The 24,074-nt window shown below is 47.6% G+C and overlaps 2 long non-coding RNA genes across 2 annotated transcripts; both read right to left on the bottom strand.

Moving 5' to 3' along the window:
- Window positions 1-849: 849 nt before the first annotated feature.
- On the bottom strand, window positions 850-23,367 carry LOC145521145 (uncharacterized). The gene is made up of 2 exons (XR_014065167.1): window positions 22,880-23,367; window positions 850-1,509 (listed from the first exon to the last, which is right to left on the bottom strand). It is a non-coding gene; the product is annotated as an uncharacterized LOC145521145 (long non-coding RNA).
- LOC145521144 (uncharacterized) lies at window positions 13,889-20,122 on the bottom strand. The gene is made up of 2 exons (XR_014065166.1): window positions 19,959-20,122; window positions 13,889-15,834 (listed from the first exon to the last, which is right to left on the bottom strand). It is a non-coding gene; the product is annotated as an uncharacterized LOC145521144 (long non-coding RNA).
- Window positions 23,368-24,074: the final 707 nt, after the last annotated feature.

Genomic DNA, 24,074 nt, shown 5'->3' with positions numbered 1-24,074 from the left:
GCATGGAAAAACTGAGGAGTGTGGGCTTTCGAGGCTTATCTCTCCACGCATCCATCTTCAGACCCGATCACCCGCCTCTGGCTGCTGCACAGATGGGGGGACTCACCACGATCTGGGGCGAGACGACCTTGTGATTTGTCATCTCAAAAGGGGAAGAGGTTTCAACTTGAAAGAGAAATAGAATAAAGGCGGCCTTTATGTGGGACACTCGCCCAAAGCACACCCGGCCACTTCCTTCACGCCTTCTCCCTCTGGACCCCTCGCCCACCACCCTGCCAGAGGGGATGCTAAAGCATCCTGCCAGACGGAGCTCCTTGCTTTGAGGGGGTACACAGATGCTCTGGCCGCCGGACAAACACACCTCGAGGGAATGTTTGGAACCTCACACCGGGCTATACTGAAGATGTATTTGTGTTTATTCACGGCCGCGTTGGGCCTCCATTGCGGCCTGCAGGCCTTCTCCAGCTGCAGTGAGCAGGGCTCCCGTCTAACGGCGGCGCGTGGGCTCCTCATCGGGTGCTCCTCCTGCTGCAGAGTGCAGGCTCTAGGCACGTGGGCTCTAGCAGGCGCGGCTCCTGAAGTGTGGCTCACAGACTTAGATCTTCCCAGACCAGGGACTGAACCCACGGTTCCCGCATTCACAGGTGAATGCTTTCCCACTGGACCACCAGGGAAGCCTGGGCTACATGACCCATACTTTGGGATTGCCTTTTAAGCCTGAAATTCTCCCTCGGTCAGACTAAAAAAGATCACAAGCCCAGGACGTGAGGGAAAGTAAAGGACCCGTGGGACACTGGGGGGTGTGACTGCAGTGAGTGGGGTCACTGGGGGCAGAGATGCCAGGACAGAGGCGTTTTTAAATGATTTATTTTTTACTGAAGGATAATCGCTTTACAGAATTTTGCTGTTTTCTGTCGAACCTCAACACGAATCAGCCACAGGTATACATATATCCCCTCTCTCTTGAACCTCCCTCCCATCTCCCCGCACGAGAATGTAATACCGCTTACTGGACCGTGGGTTTAGACCGGAATCTGAAGCTGGGCCCCAGTGCTCATCAGCTGGGAGCTCTGTGCAAGTCACGTCATCTCTCTGGGTGTGTGACGGAGGGCGGTGCAGCCGCCTTGCTGGGAAGCACTTGACAGGTGGTGGATTTTGTCGATTGCAGGGCTCAGAGGAGGAGGGACAGGTAGGTGATGCCTGAGTCATCCTAAGAGATGAACGGCAAGTCTGCTCTTATCTTGGTCCAACCTGTCAGAGAGCCTCCCACTGAGCCCTGAGCCTCAGCCCCTGAGCTGCAGCCGACCACGCCTTCTGGGGACCACCCTGTGAGAAGGTCCGGAGGAAGACGACTCAGCCAGGTGTGAGGGCGGCAGAAAGAGGGCTCTGTCAGTCGCTGCTTTACATACAGGAACCCCCAAGGTGGAGGAAGTGGGCTTGGAGGAACCAGAAAAGAAGGGAAAAACAAAACAGCCGCAGAGGCGGGGTGTCCGCTCCTCTTCCTGTCACCTGGAGGAAATAAAGGCTAATTACGGGGACGCCGGAGTTTCCATGCTTCTGATTACTGTCTAGCTTGTTGTTCAGTCTCTCAGTCGTGTCCGATACTTTGTGGCCCATGGACGGCAGCACGCCAGGCCTCCCTGTCCATCACCGTCTCCTGGAGCGTGCGTCCCGGGAGCGGAGAGGAAGGAAGACCCTTCCCTGCCAGTCCCAGCCCTGGTCCCACCCGAGGTCCAGGTGGGGGAGCCGCCCCCCCACAGCAGACCAGCCGCGACGCTGTCGTCCTTCTGAGGACAGGGGGCCAGTCCTGCTTCTTGCTGATTTGACCCACTCTGATGGCAGCTCCGTCCTCCTCCTCATCTCCAGACCAAAGCCACAGCCGACTCGGGAGCCCTGGCCCCAGGGAACACGCCACGCATGAGCCCGAGCCACCCTGGGTCCCTGGGGAGACCCCACAGACCTGTGACCTCTGTCCGCACGGGGAAAGCAGGGGTCTCCCGTGACCCAGAGCCTCCTATTCTGAGACCCACGGAGCCCCACACCAAGAGGCTGGTGGGGCTGACCATCCTTGGTGCACAGTTTCTGTGGCCCCCAAGGTCCTGGAGTGGGAGGTCCAGGGATTTACCGAGGACGACCTGCTGTCCCCAGGGGTTCTGATTTCTCCTCACTGACCGCTGCAAGAACACAGCTCCTTGCGGGAAGGAGGCAGTTTTGTGGTATTCGCCCCAGCTGCAGCCTCTCAGCAGCAAGGACCTCCACTTACCCCTGATTGAGTCTGGCCCACCCGACTTGGCTCCAGGACGGAAGACGCGGTGCCTCCTCCCCCGAGGGTCGCCTCCGTGGGCTGTGGGGGACGCGGGTCGGGAGGGTCCCCGTGAAATGGGCAGCCGCGCCTCGGGGTGGTCTGCAGCACTTGCAGCACCAGGCCCTCAGGGACAGTGCCCAGAAAGTTCCACCTTCAACTCTTCCAAGCAGTCCTGATGTCAGTGAGCCCAGAACCACTGAACGAAATAACAAGCTTTTTGCTCCCCTTCAAAACCTAAGCCTCAGATTAACCCGTGTGCCCTATGCTTTCTCATGTACAACAATGTTCCTTGATACCAGCAACGAATCTGAACTAATTCATCTGAGCTTGCTTCTAATCTGAAGTCGCTTCTTTAAACTTTTTTTTTGGAAAATTCCAAAATATTGTCTTAGAAGTTTATTTATGATACGTCTAGGTGGATTTTTTTCCTTCAGTTTTGGAGTTTATTTTTGTATTTACACTGTTGGAGTTCCCTGAACTTGATGGACCTGGAGTTTATCTTGCCCTATTTTGGAAAATTCTTAGCCACTATCTGTTTAGAAATTTGACAGATCCTCGGACAGAAGATCCAAGCAGCCCGTCCTAGAGGAAATAACCCTCAATGTTCATTGGAGGGACTGCAGCTGAAGCTCTAATACTTGGGCCACCTGATGGGAAGAGCTGACTCATTGGGAAAGACCCTGATGCCGGGAAAGATTGAGGGCAAGAAGAAAAGGCGAAGACAGAGGATGAGACGGTTGGATGGCATCACCGACTCAATGGACATGAGTCTGAACAGACTCCAGGAGATAGCGAAGGACAGGGAAGCCTGGTGTGCTGCAGTCCACGGGTTCGCCAAGAATCGGACAGGACAGCGATGAACAACAACGACAATCTGTTTAGACATTTCTTCTGCTCTTTTCTTTCACTCTTACTCTAGGAATCCAATTGAATGTGTTGGATTATTTGATATTGTCACAAGGATCTTAGATTCTGTGTCATGTGTTTTTTTCAGCTTTTTATTCTTTTTTTGTGTATCATTTTTTATGATTTCTCGATCTACCTGCAAGTTCATTAGCTTCCCTCAGCTGAGACTAGCCTACCGATAAGCCCGCCAAAAGAGCCGTTTCATATCACTTATCATGGTTATTTTCAAGTCCCGATCTTGGCCTTCTAACATCTGGGTCATTGCTAGTTCTGGTCCTGCTGACTGCTTTATCTGTTGGCGGTGATTTGGTTTTGTTTTGCTTTGCTTTTTGAAGTATCAGCTTTGGATTGACTGCTGAAAATTATGCATAAAGAAATAGTAGAGACCACAGTAAGTAGCTTTTATGTTCACAAAACAATCATTTTACATGTGGTTCTAGGAGTGAGGAGGTTGTCTCTCTCATCAGGGCTTGAGCTGGGTCCAGGGTGTCTGTCTTTCATCGGGACTCTCAGCGCATCACACTGGGCAAAGTGCTGCTGGGTTTTTCTCCGTGTTCCTGCCCATCTTCTCGTTCCAAAGTTTCTCTCTCCTGAAGAAACAGGCAGCTACTGTTGATGATTCATGCTCAGCTCCTGGTGGTGGAATGAAGGATTTTCTGCTGTCCCAAGGCTCACGTACGCCTATGAATCTGGGCTTTGACATAAGGTTTTCAAAGCATTCCTGCCCCTCCTTCCCATGGAAGCCCCATTCTGCTTTGTGTCCGTGGTTTGTCCCGGGTGGGAGAAGGTGTCCTCCTCTGTCCCGAGCTGCTGTGGGTCATTGTCTGTCCTTGGTTGAGAGGCTGGCCTGCTCTTCTCTCCGTAGCCTAAGGCTTTTACTAACTGGCAGGAAAGGGTAATGCGGGGAGGAGAGAGAGCTGTGTCTGCCTCCCAGAGCCCAAGGGCTCCATGGAGAGCCGTCCACAGAGGAGCTCGCCCCGGAGTCCTGCCCCCAGGCACCCCTGCCATCTCCGGGGGAGGCTGCAGAGAAGAGCCCATGGCGAGGGTGGACCTGCCTGCATCACAGGCCCCGCTGTCTGAGCCTGACCCCCAGCCCATCCCTGGCCTTCAGCATCCTTACTGCCGACCTCTCTCCGCTGTGGTCTGGCAGCCACCTCTCCCCTTTCTCTGCCAAGTCTGGCGTGGTGCGTGCCAGCTCATCCCGCCCAAAGGGCTCTCCTCTCTGGGGCTCAGCCTCAGAGCTGTCCTGCACACGAAGCTCCTCGATGGCTTGAGAAGTGCTGTGACTCTATAAACAACTTGGGGTCTCCTTGCTGCTCTGGTGGGAATGAGCCCCTCCTGAGGCTTCCTGTGTTGTGAGAGGAAGTGGATCCTAACAGCCAGCATCTACTATAGCACACCGCGACCGCGTGATTCCAGAGGCTGACACACACACACTCAGCAGCTTCACATTTGAAGAACGGGTCCAATTTCCCTCATTCGGGCTCCAGGTTAAATGCAGAACGTCCCTAACCAGACTGAGGAGGTGACGCAGCAGCATCGAAGCCTAGGCAAGCTGGGGGCACCTAGAGTCAGCTGATGCCAGTGAGCAGGGGCTGGGCTCCAGGACAGGCAGAGGGTGCAGCTGGGCATGGACTCTCCAGTACACGGTGGAAAGCATGGGAAAAGCAAAGAAAGCAGAGGGGGGATGTATGCACATACAGCACTCCGTGATGTGACTGCATACACGCACCCCTCCGTGATGTAAATACACACACAGACACTGTGGTTGTGCGTGTATATATATATGTACACCACTCCATGATGTAAATACACACACACACAAACACACACACACACACCGTGGTTGTGCTCAGCTGGTCAGTTGTGTCTGACTTTGCGACCCCATGGAGTGTAGCCCGCCAAGCTCCTCTGGTCCATGGGATTCTCCAGGCAAGAATACTGGAATGGGTTGCCTTTCCCTCCTCCAGGGGATCTTCCCGACCCAAGAATCGAATCCACGTCTCCTGCATTGGCAGCTGGATTCTTTACCCCTGTGCCACCTGGGAAGCCCCTACATATACATCATATACATATACTTATGTATGTATATTATGCACATACATGCAATGGAATGCTACTCGGTCATAAAAAAGACTGAAATTTTGCCATTTGCAGCAGTATGAATGGACTTGGAGGGTATTATGCTGGGGAAATAAGTCAGAGAAAGACAAATATTAATACCGTATTATATCATTTATATGTGGAATCTAAAAAAAAACTACAACAAACTAGTGAATATTTATTTTAGAAAGAAGCAGATCCACAGCTATGAGGACAAACCAATGACTACCAGTGGGAAGAGGGGAATAGGGAGGGGCAAGATAGGAATAGGGGATTAAGAAATTTAGAAATATCTGCATAAAGTGAGAAAACAAAAGAGAACAGCCCCAGCGCAGACGGTTAAAGGAAGGGCCCTGTCTTCAGGCTGGACTCCCTCTCACTGCTGCTCCAGGAGGGCACAGCCCCTGTCCTTACTGAGGACACTGCGAGCGCTGGACCCTGAGCCAGGACAGAGCAGGACGGCCGGAGGGCAGCAGAGACGAGAGCATCTCACGTGGGTGTCTCAGGCCGTCTCTCTGTCCCACGAGCAGTTCTGACTGCATCTTCAGTGAGCAAAGCGAGGCAGAAAGCAGGACGTTTCTCCTCCCGCTAGAAGATTAAGGTTCAAGGCTTGTGAAGCAGTCTTCATCAAGTAGCTGTGTAATTGCCTGTTCTTAACTGAGAGTCCAGCAGACCAACGTTTCTGATTCTGAAAGTCTGGTGCCTCTCAACCTCTAGTGAGCACATGAATTCCCTGAAGTCTTGCGACGCACAGACATGGGTGTGGCGGCCCTGGGTGGGCCTGAGAATCAGCACTCCTAACGCATCCAGCTGACATGGCGCTGATGGCATACGGGGACCACTCGTTGGGTGACGTTCCGGAACACGGACCAGGAGCTGACCCGGACCCCCTGGGCACGCCGGAAGGGGCGGCAGCCCACAGCTCTCACCACTCATTAAGCTCTGGCAGGGGCAGGAGGGCGTAATTAGAAATTCCACAGGTTGACTGAGATGTCTCAACTTGAGGACCTGAAACCGAGCCTTTTGAGAAGGGCTGCACTGTCACGGCTGGGACTTCCCAGGTTTCCAGGACAGAGGGAACCCACTGCAAGTGAGCTGAAGGCAGCTCCATCAAGCATTTATCAAGCACCCACTCCGAGCCAGACACCAAGCTAAGCACTTTTAGCTACATTACTACCCCAGGGTTCACTATTTACTTACTTCTCTGCACCAATGCAGAGAACTATGGACAGAGGTTCGTGACATTGTACAGGAGACAGGGATCAAGAAAATCCCCATGGAAAAGAAATGCAAAAAAGCAAAATGGCTGTCTGAGGAGGCCTTACAGATAGCTGGGAAGAGAAGAGAAGTGAAAAGCAAAGGAGAAAAGGAAAGATATTCTCATCTGAATGCAGAGTTCCAAAGAATAGCAAGGAGAGATAAGAAAGCCTTCCTCAGCAATCAGTGCAAACAAATAGAGGAAAACAACAGATTGGGAAAGACTAGAGACCTCTTCAAGAAAATTAGAGATACCAAAGGAACATTTCATGCAAAGATAGGCTCGATAAAGGACAGAAATGGTATGGACCTAACAGAAGCAGAAGATATTAAGAAGAGGTGGCAAGAATACACAGAAGAACTGTACAAAAAAGATCTTCACGACCCAGATAATCACGATGGTGTGATCACTCACCTAGAGCCAGACATCCTGGAATGTGAAGTCAAGTGGGCCTTAGAAAGCATCACTACGAACACAGCTAGTGGAGGTGATGGAATTCCAGTTGAGCTATTTCAAATCCTCAGAGGTGATGCTGTGAAAGTGCTGCACTCGATATGCCAGCAAATTTGGAAAACTCAGCAGTGGCCACAGGACTGGAAAAGGTCAGTTTTTGTTCCAATCCCAAAGAAAGGCAATGCCAAAGAATGCTCAAACTACCGCACAATTGCACTCATCTCACATGCTAGTAAAGTAACACTCAAAATTCTCCAAGCCAGGCTTCAGCAATATGTGAACCGTGAACTTCCAGATGTTCAAGCTGGTTTTAGAAAAGGCAGAGGAACCAGAGATCAAATTGCCAATATCCGCTGGATCATCGAAAAAGCAAGAGAGTTCCAGAAAAACATCTATTTCTGCTTTATTGACTATGCCAAAGCCTTTGACTGTGTGGATCACAATAAACTCTGGAAAATCCTGAAAGAGATGGGAATACCAGACCATCTGACCTGTCTCTTGAGAAACCTGTATGCAGGTCAGGAAGCAACAGTTAGAACTGGACATGGAACAACAGACTGGTTCCAAATAGGAAAAGGAGTACGTCAAGGCTGTATATTGTCACCCTGCTTATTTAACTTATATGCAGAGTACATCATGAGAAACGCTGGGCTGGAAGAAACACAAGCTGGAATCAAGATTGCCGGGAGAAATATCAGTAACCTCAGATATGCGGATGACACCACCCTTATGGCAGAAAGTGAAGAAGAACTAAAGAGCCTCTTGATGAAGGTGAAGGAGGAGAGTGAAAAAGTTGGCTTAAAGCTCAACGTTCAGAAAACTAAGATCATGGCATCTGGTCCCATCACTCCATGGGAAATAGATGGGGAAACAGTGGAAACAGTGTCAGACTTTATTTTTTTGGGCTCCAGAATCACTGCTGATGGTGACTGCAGCCATGAAATTAAAAGACGCTTACTCCTTGGAAGGAAGGTTATGGCCAACCTAGATAGCATGTTTAAAAGCAGAGACATTACTTTGCCAACAAAAGTCCGTCTAGTCAAGGCTATGGTTTTTCCAGTGGTCATGTATGGATGTGAGAGTTGGATGGTGAAGAAAGCTGAGCGCCGCAGAATTGATGCTTTTGAACTGTGGTGTTGGAGAAGACTCTTGAGAGTCCCTTGGACTGCAAGGAGATCCAATCAATCCATCCTAAAAGAGATCAATCCTGGGTGTTCATTGGAAGGTCTGATGTTGAAGCTGAAACTCCAATACTTTGGCCACCTCATGCGAAGGGTTGACTCATTGGAAAAGACCCTAATGCTGGGTAGGATTGGGGACAGGAGGAGAAGGGGACGACAGAGGATGAGATGGTTGGATGGCATCACCGACTCGATGAACATGGGTTTGGGTAGACTCCGGGAGTTGGTGATGGACAGAGAGGCCTGGCGTGCTGCAATTCATGGGGTCGCAGAGAGTTGGACACGACTGAGCGACTGAACTGAACTGAACTGAACTGTACCAGTGCACCCTAACAAGTGAACGTATTACCATAAGCCTGGGACATAATTCAAACCTACTGTTCGTTATTCAAACCTACTCCTCCAAGCCAGGCTTCAACAGTACGTGAACCGAGAACTTCCAGATGTTCAAGCTGGATTTAGAAAATGCAGAGGAACCAGAGATCAAATTGCCAACATCCGATGGATCTTGGGAAAGTAAAGAGAATTTCAGAAAAATATCTACTTCTGCTTCATTGACTACCCTAAACCTTGACTGTATGGATCACAACAAACTGTGGAAAATTCTTAAAGAGATAGGAATATCAGACCACCTTGCCTGTCTCCTGAGAAACCTGTATGCAGGTCAAGAAGCAACAATTAGAACCGGATATGGAACAACAGACTGGTTCAAGATTGGGAAAGGAGTACATCAAGGCTGTACATTATCACCCTGCTTATTTAACTTATATGCACAGTACATCATGGAAAATGCTGGGCTGGATGAAGCACAAGTTGGAATTTAAATTGCTAGGAGAAATATCAATAACCTCAGATATGCAGATGACACCACCTTTATGGCTGAAAGTGAAGAGGAACTAAAGAGCCTCTTGATGAAGCTGAAAGAGGAGAGTGAAAAAGCTGGCTTAAAACTCAACTTTCAAAAAACGAAGATCATGGCATCCAGTCCCATCACTTCACGGCATATAGAGGGGAAACAATGGAATCAGTGAAAGATTTTATCTTCCTGGGCTCCAAAATCACTGCACACAGTGACTGCAGCCATGAAATCAAAAGATGCTTGCTCCTTGGAAGAAAAGCTATGACCAACCTAGACAGCATGTTGACAAGCAGAGACATTACTTCACCAAAAATGTCCATCTAGTCAAAGCTCTGGTTTTTCCAGTGGTCATGTATGGATGTGAGAGTTGGAGCATAAAGAAAGCTGAGAGCCAAAGAATTGATGCTTTTGAACTGTGGTGTTGGAGAAGACTCTTGAGAGTCCCTTGGACTTCAAGGAGATCCAACCAGTCCATCCTAAAGGAAATCAGTCCTGAATATTCATTGGAAGGACTGATGCTGAAGCTCCAGTACTTTGGCCACCTGATGCAAAGAGCTGACTCATTTGAAAAGACCCTGATGCTGGGAAAGATTGAAGGCGGGAGGAGAAGGGGACGACAGAGGATGAGATGGTTGGATGGCATCACCGACTCGATGGACAGGAGTTTGGGTAAACTCCGGGAGTTGGTGATGGACAGGGAGGCCTGGCGTGCTGCAGTCCATGGGGTCGCAAAGAGTGGGACACAACTGAGTGACTGAACTGAACTGAATATAATAATATAATAATTTCTATTAGGATATTAGGAGCAATGATATTCAGGTTTTCCTTTTAGATAAAACCACAGGCTTTGCATCTATGGGTGTCAAATCCATCTTTATCTGATCATGAGTTCCTAGAGAAAGCTGTTCCTATCAATCAATTGAGATTTGACTCCGAAATGGTAGGTCTTACCTGGAGTTTTCCTCTGGGAAAGGGAGAGCACCACATTCCCTCTCCCCACAGGGCAGCATGGCTGGGTGAGCAGCGTCCTTCGCGGGTCAGACGGGACTGGCTGCGCGGGCTCCCAGCAGCACACGCGCTCAGAGCAGATGCCAAGTCTCCACCCAGCTGGTGTCACCGCAAGACTTGCTTTAGTTAACGCATGGAGGCGGGAGCTCCATTGCACTTCCGGGCGAGAACTTTTACGGTCTGGTGTCCAAGTTCTCCAAACTGGGGGGGGGGGGGGGGGGGGTCGGTCATTTCCCTCCCTGAGCGGGGGTGCTGTGGGGCAGGCCTGGGACGGACACGGGTCTGGGAGAGACAAGAGACATAGCAGAATCTAGCCTACCCTGTGTGATCTGGCTGGTTGACCATAGTGACAGGTTTTGAAAACTTGAAAGGCAAGCCAAGATTTCCGTAAAGAGAAGAGGTATAAACTTTTAACTTCTTAGAACCATTCTTCAAGAGGCATGTTTCAATGGTGCTAAAAACAGGGCCACTTCAGTCCTCTCTTGCCTTTTGAAGAGAGTGGGCTCCACTTCTCAGAGTGGGTGAGAGGCTGCCCTCTCACTCCGGGCCCCACGTCTGGGTGACCTCTGCAGCAGCAGTGTGCTGGAAGCACTTCGCATGGGTCCTCGGCCGAGTCCCGCACACACCTGGGAGGAGGAAAAGTCACAAAGGAGAACAGAGAGGAGCCCCACGGTCACCCGGCCAGGAGGCGACGGAGCGAGATCGGACCCCAGGACTCCTTTACGCGCTTAGTAAATGGAGTCCTCGTAGCATAAAGCCCTAACTCCAGACCACATCCTGTGTCTGGAAGACGTACTATCCAAAGCTGCTGGTTTTAGGGTGGTACCCCGACAGACCTTCGTTAACACCCACACCTGCTCCTCGGGGGTAGTGAGCCTCAGGAAACAGAGGTGAGGAGGAAGACGATGGGTTAGTATTGAGACCCTAACCGGGCACTGCACGCTGCTTTCCCACTTAGCATTCCCAACCTTTCTGCCAGTGAGGTGCTACCCTGGTTTTACAGATGCACAGACTGAGGCTCGGGGGGAGACCAAACCTGGCCCTAATACATGCCGTGCGTATGAGGATTAGATTTCAACTCAAATGTGCCCTTCACGTGACCCCTGCTCTTCCCCTATGTGACCGTACCAAGGGGTCTCAGAATGGGGTTACAGGAAAGGCAAGCCTTTCTGGGGTTGCTGGAAAGATCCGGGCCTGGCCAGCCGTCCATGAGGAATAAGGCAGTGGGACACTAGGGGGGAGAATCTCTGGAGAGAGAGCTGAGGGAAGCGGCCTGCTTCGTCCAAGGCCGGGCCTAGGCCGGAGCAAAGCTGCTTTGTCTTCTCAGATCTGACTGAAATCAGTGTTCAGGTATTTTTAAGGAGAAATCAGAAATCTACCTGCTTTTTTGGATAAACTGTTGAAGTTTTATTTACCCAGGTGGCTCAGTGGTAAAGAATCTGCTGGCCAATGCAGGAGATGCAGGTTCCATCCCTGAGTTGGGAAGGTCCCCTGGAGGGGGACATGGCAACCCACTCCAACAGTCTTGCCTGGAGAATTCCATGAACAGAGGAGCCTGGCGGGCTCTAGTCCGTGGGGTCACAAAGAGTCAGACATGACTTAGCAACTGAACAACAACAACAATTTGTTTTCCCACCAATTCTGTTCTCCCTGTCTTTCTGAACACAAGGTCACTCAGCTGAAGAATAAACTTTCAAAAATGGGGAATCAAATTGATTTTTATTATGGTTACTTTTAACTAAGAATCAAGAAATCATTAGTTTGGACAAAAACTGAACCCTTGCTGAGAGTTTTGCATCCATATTCACAAGAGATGTCCATCAGCAGTTTTCATATCAGTACATTGTGAGATCTTCATCTGGTTTTGGTATCAGCAAATTGGCCTCATAAGGTGAGTTGGAAAGTGCTCTTGCCTCTTTTCTTTTTTTAGAAGTTTGTGAAGAATTGTTATTAATTTTAAAACAATTCGGTAGAATTCAGTGGTGAAGCCACCTGACTGGATTTTTCTCTTGGGTAGTCTTTTAAATTAATAATTCATTCCCTTCATTTTTTACAGGTCTATTCAGATTTCCTATTCTTGAGTTAGTCTTGCAAATGTCTTTCTAGGAAACTTCCCACTTAATTGAGGTTAACTAATTTGTTGGCATACAGTTGTTCATAATATTTGCTTACAATCCTTTTTCCCCTATAAATCAGAGGCAATGTCCTTTCTTGCATTTCTGATCTAATAATTTGAATATTCTCTTTTTCTTGGTCAACCTAGCTAAATTTGTCAATTCGGTTGATTTTTTTTTCTTTTTCTTTTTTTTTTTTTAGCACTTCAGGTTGCACGGAGAAAGCTAGTGGCCACAGAAGTCCCTTTACCCCTGGCCTTTATGTTATTATGTATTATACCTCTGTATACATCACATACACTAAAACCTCAACAGACTTAATTTTTTGTTTTTAATCATAAACATTTTAAAAACTCAAAAAGACTAGTCTATGATATTACTCACACAAGCCTTTCCTGATGTTTCTTTTACTGCTGGTTTTTCATGTTTTCCTCTGGTATTCTGTATCTTTTTTGTCTGAAAAACTTCCTTTAGTGAGTCTTTCAGAGCAGGTCTCCTACCAATGGATAGTCTGTCTTTCCTTCATTTGAGGTGATCTTTCTTTCACCTTTCTTCCTGAAAGAGACTGTCGCTGTGTATAGCATGGCTTCTCATGAGAAATCTGCATGCATTTCAACCTTTGATCCGCGGTAACGACTGCATTCTGTGACTGCTCTCGAGGCTTCTTTTGTGAAGTTTTCAGTAGTTTGATCATCATGTGTCTAGAATATGGATTTGGTGTGAGGTGCAGGGTGTCCTGTTTGAAGACTCCTGAGATTCCTGAACCTGTAGGTTTCCATGTTTTGCCAGATTAGATAAGTTTTGCCATTATTTCTTCAAACATTTTTCTGCACACTCTCTCTCGTCTCTCTCTGGCACTCCTGGGACACAGATCTCGGTCACACCCCCAAGTTCCCTGACTCTGTTCTTGTGTTTCAGCGTCTTTTCTCTGTTGTTCAAACCAGATAATTTTGTAGAACTCTTCGTAAGTTCAGTGACTCCCTCTGTTATCCTTGTTCCGCTATTGAACCCATTCAGTGAGTATTTCGTTTCCTTTTTTGAAATTTTCAGTTCTGATTTTCATTTAGCTTTCCTTGGTGCTTCTCTTTCTTTGCTGATAATTTCCATCTTTCCACTCAAGAAGCAGTATAGCAGCCCCTTTGACGTCTTCGTCTGAACATTAAGATTACTAACTAATGGATCTACACTTCAGACGTTTTCGATGTTAAAGTTTCCATATCTTTTTTATAAAGGTAAACTTAATTAACAAGAGTACTCCACCTCTGAATCATCTTACTAAGTGGGTTTTACCTCAAACAAGTTTGGCTGAATAAAGGTCGATGGACAAGGACACCTACGGTATGATTGCTATTACATAACCGAACAAACGCTTAGAGTATAAATAATTTCTAAAACCACAGAGGCCAAACCACAGTGGAAAATTCAGCTACTCTGGAGAGAAATAGCAAAATTATCTTCTGCAAAGTTTCCTATTCAGGTATGCATTCGAAGGTGGCCTATATTTCTAATGCTTCTTAAAGTCCACACAATTAAAGAGCTAGTCTCTATGAAAAAAAAAAAATGTACATTTTTGGAAAGAGTTTGCCTCTTTGGCTCTGGATTCAATATCACAGACAGGCTTTAAATACTTGTGAGATATTTAAAATATTTACAGGACTATAGATTTCATTTCTTTTTCAATACACAAACATAGACCTCTGAGAATTTTGAAGATTTTTTTTATCGATTCACTTTTTGAGAATAACTTAGGTTGAAGAGTAGCCATCACTGATAAAAATAACCTGATACATTAATACACACCTCCCTCCCTACCTTTCGTATTCTAGTAACCTCAGAACTGGAGCAGGGAAAATCTGCCGGAAGCCAGCAGCTTAGGAGATTCATGTGTCCACACCACAGCAGTTGAGGACATTTCTTCCCAGGAAGGTTCCGTGGCCAATTGATCCAGAAGCGTCACCGACAGAGAAGAGAGCTGTGAGTGGTGGTCACGGCCAACACGGGACCCCAGCTGACCATCCGCCCCCTGAGAAGAGGCCAGAGGCCAGCGGCACAGTGAGCACAGCTCCTCCACCGCGGGGAGCGCTGGTCCACCGGTCCCGTGTGGTCACTGCCCCCCGACGTCCAGCTGGTCCTCCCACGCCTGCCCTGCCCTGCCCCCTCCCTCTCCTCTTCATACCTTCTCCTGACCCGCTTCTCTTTTCACTTTCTCCCTTGTCTGCCTCCGCTCTCCTCCTCCACCCTTACCTGACCACAACGAATCAACTGGATATGTATTTCTCTGTTCTTATAAAGTTGGCCATTTTACAGACTTTTAAATTTGCAAAATAATGTTTGCAAATAAGCAGAAATAATGTTTGCTTAAACACTCTATTTCCAAGTTCTCTGCATCCTCTATCTTCTCAGAAAAAATTTTTTAAACATTCTCTACTGTTTCTGAGGAGATCCACTGTCAAATATTTTTATAAGCCCATGGCAATTGTTTTTTCCATTTTCAAAGAAATGGAAATAACGGCAGATAAATACCACCTCCTGCTCCAGTGGTAAGACTTTAAAATGCACACTGGGTAAGTGACCTAGTTTGACTGATTGCTGCTACTAGGCATATCACATACACGATGCTGCTTAATACCTAAATGCGAACAGAAAAACATGACTCAGTTTTAGACGGGCGGGTGTTTTAGGGAGGTTGCTTTTAACACACTAATTTCAGTAATAACTCTCAGTAACTCTGAGCAAGACTCACGAGGCAACAGTGTGTGCCCCTGATGCATTCTCAGAGCATATCGGCTGATGGCAGAGATGTCCCATCTGCTTTCTTTACAAAGTGTAGCTTTCCTGTGCCAGGTGGTTACACCTTCTGGGCAGCATGTTGACCACAACAACAGAGGTGCCCAGTCCAGCAGCTCCCCACAAGGTAGGTGTTATAAGAAAATTGTTCAAGTTTCAGAACTTGATTATATGTTATGGGGGGTGGGGGAAGCTGCTTTCCACTGCTCCCTCCTCAGCCCACTGATAGAGAGTACAACCAAATAAAATTACTAAAGCTTCCTCTTATGAAAAACATTTCAAAAACTTCACGTAAGTCAGAGCGTTAACATTCATCTTCCTGTAGAAACATGTGTCCAGAAGTATAGAAAGCAAGGGACCAAGCTCCAAAAGTCTCCTCCTTGCCCAACTCCTTGTTTCAACTCTGCTTCCTGCTCCAAGTCTGTGCAGCACACACCCCAGACCACCTTCTGACCGCATCATTCAGGACATGTTCACAGTTTCTTGAACAATCACAGACAGCTAGGCAAGGCTGCTGCCTACAGTTTGTTTAAATGCAAGTGGAGGAATCCAAATTGTGAGACATCCCAGTACATAGCACAGTATATGACAACTTCAACAAAGCAGAAATGAGAGCACCCTGAGTCATCCTGTGACACTGCCCCTGGAACAAGCTGCCTGGTAATAGGAAAGGGCTGAATCAGGATACGACGCTGACTAGCAGAGGCGGGTAGGGGGTGTCATTTGCTGCAGAGTCGTCAAGTGGAAGTTCACAGATCCCCCTCTAGCAACAGTTTAGGGGACCCTGTCCACCAAGAGGCACAGTTCCTTGTTCATACGATTTTCCTGAATCCCCACCTCACTTTATGGCCATGGGTTCTCTAAAAGACATAAAATGATATAAAGTAAAAATTACAATAAGTCATTCTTGGATTTATAACAGGCATAGAGGTAATAACAGTAACAGAACAAAAACAAGGAAGGAGGGAATAAAACCATACAGGAGGGATATCTCAGTGGAAATGATTTAGAATAAACCCAAAAAAGATGCTTATAAGTTAAGAAGTACATTGTAAGTCCTAGAGCAACCACTAAGAAAATAACTTTCAAAAGATACTGACAATACATAGGAAGGTTGTTAAGAGAGCAGATCCTAAGAGTAATTCTTCATCACAGGAAGAATTATTTTTCTTTTTATTGTCTCTATATGAGATGATGGATGTTTACTAAACCTACTGTGGTAATCATTATTTTATGATACATGATGTAAATCAAACCATCATGCTGGACTGATCACCTGAAACCTACAGAGTGATGTGTGTGGAAAAGAGACACACACACACACACACACACACACACACACACACACACGGTGAGCAGACGGGGAGTTAAAGTCTCGCACTAGGGAAGGGTCATCTGACGCAAAGGAAGGCAGTAAGAAGACCGGAAAACAAGACGTTCATGACACATGTAAAAAACAAAAAAGTATAAAGTAGCCATAAGTAAAACTATATCAATAATAACACTAAATGTGACCGGATTAAATAACCCAAGCAAAAGTTAGAGGTTACTTAGATTCAGAGATACAAACAGGCTGAAAGGAAAAGGTATATCCTGCAAACAGCTACCATAAGAACAAGAAAGTCTATACCGGTACCAGGCAAAATGATTTTAAAACAAACAAAGACAAATTTCTAGAGATGAAGGACATTTTATGATGAAAGGGCCATCCATTCAGGAAGATGTAACAATCACCCAACAGAAGAATTCTGGCCTGCGGCGTTTAGACCGAATGAGAGAACGGGAGGAGGACACAGAGAGGTGAACAGTATAGTGGGGATTTCAACACCCAATTCTCAATAATGGACAGAAAAACTAAGACCAAGGAGACAGAAAACCTCAACAGCACCATTAACCAACCAGGCCTAAAAGACATCTGTTGAACACGCTCCCTAACAGCAGCAGCATACACCTTCTTAAGGGAACATGAGCCACGCTCCAAACACGAACCCAAACCACAATGCAATACGGCTCCGTGTCCACCAGAAAGGCTACGTTTAGACAGAGAGATACTAGTGAGCGCTGGTGAGGATGTGGAGAAACTGCTGGCAGGGATGTCAAATGCTGCAGCTACTTGGAATGCAGCTTAGCGATTCCTCAAAATACTGAACAAGGGATTATTATATGACTCAGAAATTCCACTTCCATGCATGTACTCAAGAGAAAACATACGTCCTCACAAAAGCTTGTGTGTGAATAGTGTGTGAATACTCCTAGCAGTATTATTCATAACAGCAACAAGTGGGAACAACTCAAATGTCCATCAACTTACAAACTGACATATCAAATACGGTATATCCATATATCCATACAGCAGAACATTATTTCACAATAAAAAGAAGGTTGGTAGATGCTACCACATGGATAAACCTTGATAACATTATGCTAAGTGAAATCAGTCAATCACGAAAGAAAACATTAATATAACATATTGTTTAATTACACTTATTAAAAAAAGGCCCAGAGTAGGCAACGCTAGAGAGACAGGAAGTGGCTGTCTTGGGGGAAGGCTGGAGGGGTGTGTAAAAGGGCAAATGACTGCCAGTGGGTATGAGGTTCTTCTTGGTGGAGACGGAAATGTTTCCGAACTGATTATGGTGGTGATGGCAGGACTCTGTGAGTAGATGGGTGACTTGTATGGTGTGTAAATATCTTGATAAGCTGTTAAAATAACTCCAGAAGGACCTGCATTATGGCATGTTCTGGCCTGAGGTCCACACCCCACCCTCTCTCTGGCCCAAAGTTTGTCTCAGCTATTCCAGCTCACTGCTTGCCAGCTTGTTCTTGGCTGTGTTATGCCAGTGCCTGGGCATCGGACTGTAGGCTTTAGAGAAAATGTTTTTGTATTTTGCATGGTTAGGGCTCTCTGAACAATTTCTACTGGGACCCCGGACAAAGGACAGGCCTTGAAGTGACCGCATAGAGATCCACCTTGCTCGTGGCCTGTGTGTATTTGAAAAGGGTTTGAGACCCAGGAGACATGGAGATATTCCAGGGGTCTCTCCTTATGGAGACATTTAATTACATTCCAAAGAACAAGAACCCAGGAGTCTTTCCCCCTTTCTTCCTGAGCATTTATTTATATTGAGGGAATCAAATTCCCTCCCCTCTCTCAGGGGGGAGATCAATGAAAAGCCTGCAGACCCTTATGTGGGGTCCACAACTCCCAAGTGGCAGACAGGAATTGGAGAACTCCTCAGGCCGTCCCCTAAAGACTCAGAAAAAGAGAATAGGGCTCCTGAGGAGGCGGGAAGCAGTGGCTTGGGAAAAGCAAAGAGAAAAGCATGTCCTTTGCCACCTGATCACACAGATGACGAAAAAGAACAGAACTTTCTTACTCATTCTCCTTGACGGAAGTCTCCTGTTTTCGCTGGTATTCTAGGATGTAAATTTGCATAAATGTATTTGTCCCAATTAGCTTTGTTGAGTAGGCATTTAATTTAAAAAATGAGGCTTACATTTAGTTACTCAAAAGCAAGCAATTTTGATATCAGAAAGTTTGTAAGATTAATTATAGTTAACACAGTATTTGCTTTCCTTTACCTATTATTAAGATTTTTCTTGTTAAAATTATTACATGATATTCTAATTATGCATCTGATGTATCTGAGATTTGCTTAGATCTTTGTACTGTTGCCATTTTACTGGCATCTGATTATTGGAAATGATGCCATATTTTTCCTTTTATTTGGTTTTAATACAAAAAGCAGAGGTAGATTTTTGCACATTTAAAAAGTCAATGTTAATTACACTGAACCTATACCTTTTTTAAGAAAGGGGGGCCAAAGATGCAATGCTGCAACAATTTGGATGGCTGTCTACCTTCTCCTTAGAAAAATTTCAGGGCAGTTTGGTCCTAAGGGTTTAAAGGGTTAATAAAGCTTCTGAAAACAACAAAAAATATATATAAAATACTAGTAGAATCAGGCAGGAAAACTCCATAGACTACTTAAAAAGAGAGAAATTTTCCTAGAATATACCTTTGATTTAGAGTCATAGGGCTTCCCTGATGGCTCAGCGGGTCAAGAATCTGCTACAATACAGGAGACCCCGGTTCCATTCCTGGGTCAGGAAGATCCCCCGGAGAAGGGATAGGCTACCCACTCCAGTATTCTTGGGCTTCCCTGGTGGCTCAGCTGGTAAAGAATCCACCCGCAATGTGGGAGACCTGGGTTTGATCCCTGGGTTGGGAAGATCCCCTGAAGAAGGGAATGGTCACCCACTCCAGTATTCTGGCCTGGAGAATTCCATGGACTGTATAGTCCATGGGGTCACAGAGTCGGACACAACTGAGTGACTTTCATTTTCTTTTTCATTCTTTTTAGTGTCATAAGGGCTTCCCTGGTGGCTCAGCTGGTAAAGAATCCACCTGCAATGCAGGAGACTCTGGTTCCTTTCCTGGGTTGGAAAGATCCCCTGGAGAAAGGAACAGCTACCCACTCCAGTATTCTGGCCTAGAGAATTCCATGGACTGTATAGTCCATGGGGTCACAGAGTCGGACGTGACTGAGCAACGTGTACTTCACTTCACCTACAACACAGCCCCCCGAAATGGGGTTCGGTGACGGCAATTTGGCCCTCACCGCATCACCGCAGGAGGGGGAGAGCTAGAATAAAGGAAACAAACCTGGTAACTGCTCTCAGAAACAGTCCCTGCCCAGGAAACCCACGTGTACTTTCAGGACGACACAAACAAACATGGGTGTGGAAAGATCACTGAGGCGGGTCCACTCCTGCCCTGACCACCTCAGAATCCAGTCTAAGCCAATACACAGATTTCAACCAAACCTTTAGTGCAGATTTACTACCTGATCTGTCGCAGTGAGCAGCCCAACTCCTCAGCCTGCACAGCCTGCTCTCTGAACTGCACCCCAGTTCTGCCATACGTTCTGCTTGCCTTGTCTGAAAGGCTGAGGTCCCGCCTCTGCAACTTACACAGTCTTACCTGTGAGAGAGGACTGTGTCATCCCCACCGAGCTGCCGGGAGCATCACGTGGAGGAACGGTTGTCTCTGATGGAAGGACACAGCAGTGAGAAAAACAAAGTACCTGCCTTACGGAGCTTACGTCTCCTGGGAGACACTCTGTGAACTGAGAAGGTCGTGGTCACAAGCAACTGTTACTATGAATGGCAGTTATTCTAGTAACACTTCCCGATGCATATTATATTTTTAAGAGGCCAGGTAAAAACAAATGAGAATACATCTATCGTTTCTTAAATTTCTCTGACATGTACTGGACAATCTTGCTGGCCGAGAGACTTTGGGGGAGGGTTCTTTATAAAGCTTAATACAAATTTAATACAACCTGATTTCTGACAAAGGAGTAAAGGCAATTCAGTGGAGAAGGGGCAGTTTTTTCTCCAGTAGTGCTGAACAACTGAACAGCCATACGTAAACAGGTAAACCTAGACACAGATCTTACACCTTTCATAAAAATAAGCTCAAAACATAGCACAGAGCTACATGTAAATCACAGTATCTCAAAACGTGTAAAGAAAAACAGGAGAAAACCTACATGAACTTTCTTACTTGAGTTTGGTGATGAGTTTTTAGATATAAAACCAAAAGTACCATCCATAAAAATAAAAGAACTTAATTCAAATTTAAAACATCTTTTCTGAGAAAGACTAATAGAATAAAATGACAAGCCACAAGTGGGGAGAAAATATATGCAAAATACCTGATAAAGGACTTGAATCCAAAAACGTCAAATCTGGTCACTCAAGGGCCACTTTGTTACGGACTGAGGTGGGCCCTTGTGCTGTGAGTACCCAGGGTGGTGACTAGCTGAGTTCTCAGCAGTGTTGCTGGCTCTACCCCCAACCCCCTGACCCTGCATGCAGAGAAGTGCCTTCAGCCCCCTGCAGTCCAGCAGGTCCCCAGTGGGGTCCGGTCAACAGGAGATGCTGTGGGTGCTGCCGCGCTGACAGTGGGGGCAGGGCAGCTGGGCCTCATGCTTGCCACCACCCCCCGAGGCACCCTGCAGAGACAGAGGAGCCCCCGGCACGCAGCCACCCAGGAGCAGACCCCTTACAGGGTGCCTGGAAGCCGGGCTGACCTGCCCCACGGGAGACGGCCACCTGGGGCCATAGTGGACTTAACATGAGCAAAAAATCAACCTGCGATGGGTTAAGACACAAGATATTACAGCATCAACTTACTGTCTTAAGTTACGAGGGTTAAGTCAGAGAACACACAAGCGCTTAGTGCGATGCAGGCACAGCACAGAATCAGCTGACACGTGGTAAGTTTGGGCGTTCTCCCCGGGGGAGGACCCCAAGTGCAGGGCTGAGAGGAGTGGCTGTGCGGCCACCGCCACGCTCTCTCACCTTTGTCCAGCTGGCTGGGAAGCTTTCTACCACGAAGTCTGGACGCCCGCCCAGGGCCAAGGGCAGGAGGAGGCCCTGCAGCCGGGGGGGCTCCGTGTGGGAGGGGGCTCCCTGGGGCCAGGCGCAGGGGGCGCTGCTGCGGCAGCAGGGGCCGCCTCTCTACCCGCCTCCCTAGGTTCCTGCCTGTCTTTTACCCCTGATTCTCCACGCTGGGTCTTTCTAAGAAACTGCATCTCTGTCTAAGTTGGGGAGAGACTGAGTCTGCAGCTTATAAGCAGGACGCGTGACATCCAACGACAGAGGCTACAAGGCGGCGGCGGCCAGCAGCGGGCTGAGGGCCTCCGCGCCGCGAAGTCCCTGGAGCAGGCTGAAGCCAGAGGTGCTGGGCTCACCCCGCCCCTGGACGACCGGACTTTGCGACCCCAGATGAGCCCCGCAGGCCGCAGGCCCACCACCCGCAGGCTGGCGGGGACCCCCACCACCCGCAGGCTGGCGGGGACCCCCACCACCCGCAGGCTGGCGGGGACCCGGGAGGAGACAGGCGACATCGGAGGCGGTAGACCCCCGTCACAGGTGCTCAGGATCCGAGTCTCACGGGGAATCTTGCAGTGCGGCGTCTCAGCTGTCTGAGCTACCGAATCTGCTCACGTTTCAGATGCCGACGTACTTTCAATGACCAGTGCTACCTGGTAACAGATTTAAACTATTTCCCATCTCCACTGTTTTCGCTAAGACTCCTAGCCTACTGACTAGGGCAGGGCCTTGTTTAGTGGCCTGTAACATTTGGGATTACCTTCTTTTAGCGAAGGGACATGAAATTACTTATGCAAAACTAGCTATATACGTACTCTGAATAAAAACAAAATCACAACAAATTACAAAATTTAAAAATCTGATGAATACCAGAAACATCATAAAATATAGGAAAATATTTTCATTGACTACTTGATGTATTTTCATAACACATTTTTCCTACATTGCTTTAACAGCATACTTTCTGCTATCACCTCTTCATATCAGAATGACTTTTAAAAATATCTCTCTATGGAGATAAGAAAATAATTTTACTCTAGAATGACTGATCAAAGTGGTTTTACAACCACTGATATATTTAAAGAGTTTCATTGATGAATTACCATTCATTTTGGAAATGACACGCGTGTTAAGCTTGAGAGCGGCCATCTTTTGGAAATCGTTTTCAAGTTCTTTTTTACACATGAGTTTCGGATTTATAGCATTTCCATTTTTTTCAGTGACTAGCAACATTTTAGTAACATAAATGCTCTCAACTATATTCATTCACCAGTTTTTCATTAACGGTCTTGTCATAAACAGCACATCACAGTGTTCTGTGGTCTTCAACAATGTCAAATCAGCAGTAGATCTAAATGGTTTCAGTGTGTTTATGATTCACTCCTCTTCATTAATTGGATTATCAAACAATACAATAGCCTAGTGATTTATTTGCATTCAAAATCTAACTCATGCATTACCACTTTGGTATAATCTGAAGAAGTATTTTGTTACAGTAAGTACCTTTTAATGTCAGGATAACTTCTGGTGTTTCATCCTCAGGTTCATCACGCAGACCTTAGCAGCAGGACTGAGTCAAGTCTTGCCCTGTAAACTCAAGCTTGAGCCGCAGCCCTGGACAGCTCAGCTTGCACTGCACTGGGAGTTGATAGTTTTTAAGCCTGTAATTCTCTTGGGGAAGGAACTGCAGCGCATTTTCGGGCGTTACAATCCCGTCTGATGCAGACCTTCATGGCGCAGCACGGCTTTTCAGTCTTGGTGGGTTTCGTGCCGCTCCCACTCCAGGGCTCCTGCAAGTGGTGAAGCCACAATTAGACACCCACGTTGGGGCACCAGGCAGGGACCTGAGAAAAGCCCAGACCCTGAATGTGTTCTCCTGGAGTAGCCCAGGGGGTGGGAAGGGACCTCTACACCAGGCCAGGGAGGAGGAACAGAAATTCATCTGCCGTCACCCAAGATCCTCTCTCTTCTCCTCTCGCTCGACAATGTTCAACCACGTCCTGTGACTCTTACCTTCCTAGTTAATAAACACTATTTCATGTTTGCTGAGTACTTACGATTTGCTAAGACTGCTGCGGAGCCCTCTACAAGCATCACCCACCTCACACAACAGCTGCCCTGTGAGCTCAGGAGGTGCTCACCCCCTTGCACAGGTGAGCAAACTGAGAACCCTGATCACAGGTAACTTGCCCGCCAGCACTCAGCCAGGAAGCAGGCGCCCAGGATCCCGACCCGTGCAGCGGCTTCAACGTGTGCACTCAACCCCGCCGCCCCTGGCGACGCTGCCCCCAGCATCATGGATGTGCACGCATCCTTGCTGGGAACACACTCCTCCTCAGGAGGGCCTTCTGCTCACTCCGAGTCCGGCCACCCTGGGCAGACGGCATCAGCCCGCCCGTCTCCAGGGAACCCAAGACCATCTCAAGCTCCATCCTTCTGGTGGTCCGGCAGGACGCTGTCTCAGGGCCCAGAAGCAGCACACCCGTGAGGCAGCCCTCGGCATGCAGTGGCACAGACATGTTTCCCAGTCTCCGTCACCGACCGCAGAGACCTGCGCACGCCTGGCACAGCGCCTGGCACTCGGCACTGTCAGTATCTGTAGGAATACTGGTTCATTTCCCCCACAACAGGGTGTGCGGGGAGTAAACGCTGGCACACTGAGCAAACACTTGCTTCCTCTAACCTGGGCCTCGAGAGA

This window comes from Giraffa tippelskirchi, chromosome 9 (genome assembly GCF_054371585.1).
Source record: "Giraffa tippelskirchi isolate mGirTip1 chromosome 9, T2T-mGirTip1v1.2.pri, whole genome shotgun sequence".
NCBI lineage: Eukaryota > Metazoa > Chordata > Mammalia > Artiodactyla > Giraffidae > Giraffa > Giraffa tippelskirchi.
This window is presented reverse-complemented; position numbering and strand designations above follow the sequence as displayed.